Source organism: Drosophila mojavensis, unplaced genomic scaffold, assembly GCF_018153725.1.
Source record: "Drosophila mojavensis isolate 15081-1352.22 unplaced genomic scaffold, ASM1815372v1 contig_277, whole genome shotgun sequence".
Taxonomy (NCBI): Eukaryota; Metazoa; Arthropoda; class Insecta; order Diptera; family Drosophilidae; genus Drosophila; species Drosophila mojavensis.
The window spans coordinates 1,808,837-1,813,134 of NW_025318822.1; the positions used below are offsets into that span (position 1 = coordinate 1,808,837).

A 4,298-nucleotide genomic window follows, 5' to 3' on the forward strand; every position below is an offset into this window, starting at 1 on the left:
AATCTCATATTCTTATTGAAATCAGAATTTTATTATTAATTGAGTGGATGCGATGTGCGCCAGACAGTTGGGCTAATTAGATATTTTTGAACTCATTATAAACTATATAAACAACAACATTACATTTCTTTAAAAGATTGTCAAAAGAATATTCAACTATTTTTTAAATATCATGTCGGTAAATATGTATTTTTGTATTTTGTGATCTATCAATTTGAGCACCTCCTTATCCTAACTATACCCAATACGTATGTATATACTTATATTACGTATATTAGATATATACTATGCCACCTGTTTATATTCCCATGCCAATAGGGCCAACGCCTTTGTCATCGAGTCTCAAATGATTTGGTAGATTTTTTGTAATTTTCATGTTTTGCTCTTTGCTATTGACATTGTCATTGGGCTTTTGTGTGCGTGTGTGTGAGTGTTTATATTTGTGTTTGTGTTTCGTATATGACTTTCGACATTTTTTTCGATTAGCTTGCTGCTCTCCAACCCGCTAGTCTACTAAATGTTTGTTTTTGTTATAATTCACATCGTTGTTGTCTGGATCGCTTAATGTCAAGCCAGTCGGATTTCCATGGGAAAATTGCTGTTGACTCTTTTTTTTATTTTACCTTTTGCTGCTTGCCAAATTGTTGCTTTTTTATTGTTGTTGTTGTCTTTTTTTTTTGCGATTAATCCTGGGCAACGGCAGCCACTTTGGCGCACATAATTGAGGTTACGTTCGGCTGCACAAATTGCCAGCATTAATTGATTATGGGAGCGGGGACTGAGAGCTGTTGTTATCGGCGTACATTGTTTCATTCGAATACCAAATGTAATAATCGGATTTTCGTGGCTGCATTTTGTAGCGTATGTGGCACATTTATTATTTGACGCGAAACTCCTGCTGGGATTCCAGTGGGCGCGGTATGGGGTTTTGGACTCTGTCAAAGTTTTTGGTGCTGTTCTGTGGACCTGACCTGCACAACATGCCACAGCAATTTCAAAACGCGACACTTGCGGCACGCACTGCTCACAGAAGTTTAACCGCCCTCTCCCTTGCTTTGCCCACCCGGCTACCGGAAACCAACCACCCAAAAAAAAAAAAAAAAAAAAAAAAGAAAAGAAAAAAGAAAAAAGAAATCGAGCATCTACAAAACATGTGTTTCACTTTTTATGCGCTGCTCTCTGCTCATCTCTTCTTCACCCCGCTCTTGCCCACTGAGTCCAGGCGCGTCTCGTCTTTTTTAGCACCTCAGATTTATGGCTTGGCCGCGACTGTCAGTTAATTGTCTCACAATTGTAAATTGTTCATCTTTTGACACTGTCGGGGCTTAAGGCGACACTTGTGCTCCACATAAACACGAAAACCAATTTCGGCTCACGCATTTTTATGGCAAAGATGATGGAGAATCGCTCAATTAAACTTATTTTTATTGTTCTTTCTGAGTTGTTTCTTAATGATCAAATTTGGCATTTTATTGCATTGTCAAACAGCCAACAATCTCAGATTAATTGTTCGACAAGATTTGTCCGATTGTGGCCACATATACTTTACATTTATTATATCGTATATTATATAGAGACAACAAATTGATAAGACTTATGGATAAATCGATACGAGAAATAATGGCAATTTTTTGATTTCTTTAACTGAAAAGCAGAAATTCCAGTTGCAGTCGTTTAATTGATGTCCTTTAATATAAAGTGTACATCTGTTGGCAGTGAAAGATTTTGAAATATTACAAATATGAAGTGAAATATTCCGTAACCGTTGCTACGCTTCCAAACGTTTTAGCAAAATTAATCATTTCATTAAATTTACATGTATATTATATAAAACATATTCTAAATATATTTAAAGGCTAGAGAGAGAAACAAACACTATTTCTTGAAAACAATTATTAAAAAAAAAAAAAAAAAAACAATATTATTGAAAAGAGTTACGGAATATTTGGGGAACAAAAATATTTTACTAAAACTTCAAATTAAAAATATTAATGTTCTATAGTTAATTTGTTCTGAAGTATACACCGCTTTACGAAATTTGGACTCAGAAATATTTTTGCCTCACTCAATACCAACAGATAATATACTTCTCAAACATCCTTTGCATTCAAATCCACCCTAAATAGATGGAACTTCCGCCCTACCCTCAACAGCAGACACAAAACTGCCCATGTCAGCGCCATCTATGGGCAGTTAGATGCCTTAGAACAATTGTCGGTAAAGTAGTTTACTGTTTCGGATAATTTAAGAGAAACTACGCAATTCTAACTGCAGCTCTTAAGCCTCGGCTCATGGGGTGGCACAGCTAGCCACCCCAGTTACGAGTGGGCCGAACTGCCAACCTATTGCAATTCCAATTTGCACAGGGCATGAGGCAAGAGGCGTGTGGCATGCGGCTTGAGGCGTGGGCTGCTGTGCTGTGTGGACGACTAAACGCCATGGCCGATGCTGGCAAAATGGAAGCCGGGCAACGGAATGGCCGACGCAATGTCGGATTTTCATTGCTTAGCTGCTGCATACATACACACACACACACACACTAATACGTATGTAACCTGTATATGTAGCTAGATTGCGCATGTGCGTTAGCCATGCAGTAGCAGCGGTGGCAACAACAACGACAACGGTGGCAGCGGCAGTGGCAGAAGAAGCAGCTGCCGACGGCAGAGCAGTTCATGCATTTGTACAGTGGCTACGATTATAAGCATAAATTGGAAAATTTCCAATGAAACAAACACTTTACCTAACATTCGACTAACAGTATGTATGTGTATGTATGTATGTGTGATGTGCGGTCGGGTTTGGGTCGCGGCTGCATTGATAGACAGCAGACAAAGCAGAGCACACCCACACAGGTTTACAGTAATTAATCATTTTTATGGATTATTAATGGATTTGCATATATTTCTGTAGCCATTGCTGTTTCTGTTTCAGTTTCAGCATTTGTTTTTATCCCGCCTCATTTACTTATTAAAATTGCAAATAGCTGGCGATTTGTTTTAGCGCTGGGATTAGTGACATTTATTGAATTTCGCTTTTGTTTCTCCCGGCTGCACACTTGATTTATAGACGATTTGCTTTCCATCAATTACCAATCGAGCGTTTCGTACCTCTGCCACAAGTCAGGCACGCGTTAAACGTTCTCAAATGGGATCACATAAAGACCAAAACACAAGAGGGTCAAAGAACAGCTAAGCCGTAAAGCGAGACAACAGAGTCTCAACAAAAACTGGCATTGGCAGCAGTACGAGAGCTGAAAAAAATGAGAAAAAAGAAATTTGTATACATAATTGACCTCTCGCACCTCAAACACACTCAAAATAGATATCATTCTGCCAATATAAGATGAGGCATTCGTTGTTAGTAAAAAGGAAAAAAAGAAAATAATAATTAAATAGCGTAGCGGCTTTAAGATCATTTTCTAGTATTTTGATATACATTGTAGAAAAAAAAAAAGTAGTAAAAATTAAAATGAATTTTAAAAACAATTGTCGTCAATATATAAACTCAAAAAGCATAATATATTTATTTAAATATTTAAACACCAGCATTTTTATTGAAATATATTGCATTTCTCATGACTGCTACACTCACAGAAAGAACTCAACGATGCTGCTTCCACATGGGCTTCAAAGATAGTGTAAGCCAATCCAATGCAAACATTGAAAGGAGTCTATGAACAAGAAACCGAAGAAAACGATGAGCAGAATAAAAAAGGGAAAGAAAAAACGGCAGACGCACAGACAAATCTCTGCCTCTTCCATCCTCTGCAGTTTCTTTTTCGCAGTTTTTTGCTGCTCCCGATGCGTCTAGTCGAAGAGATTCGTCTGCCTTTTGGTTTGTCCGGCTTAACTGTTCGCCCCTGCCTGAGAGTTCATTCAGCCGTCTGAGACAATATTTGTGCGCTGCATACATTAGGTCAACTTAGGGGTATGAAAGGCAAAAAAGCAAGCGAAGCGAAGTGAAAGCAAGGGTTGGCCAAGGCACTGCGAGAGGCACAAAGAAATCGAAGACCCTTATCCTTTGCTCACTGCTTTAATTAAATTCCAGTTTGCGCTTTAAGCGAACAGCAGACTCACATCTAGAAGATAATAATTCATAATTTAACTGTTGTGAAGTCCAGCCTGTTCGCCTGACTAATTCAATAACTCATTTCTCTGGTCAGTGCAAATATTTGTAGCCAGAATGGAAATGCAAATTGAATCCATCCGCCCACTCTAGACTAAGATGGCGTCTTCGGTTTGCAGTCATGGCCAAAAAGTCGCACTGCCAATGGGAGGAGGCTTGGGTCAAGCGAG

General features: G+C 38.5%; 1 long non-coding RNA gene across 1 annotated transcript; it reads right to left on the minus strand.

The window, feature by feature from the left end:
* Positions 1-2,071: 2,071 nt before the first annotated feature.
* On the minus strand, positions 2,072-4,073 carry LOC122757053. Its single transcript, XR_006356949.1, has 3 exons — positions 3,742-4,073; positions 3,546-3,673; positions 2,072-3,253 (listed from the first exon to the last, which is right to left on the minus strand). It is a non-coding gene; the product is annotated as an uncharacterized LOC122757053 (long non-coding RNA).
* Between the last annotated feature and the right edge of the window lie 225 nt (positions 4,074-4,298).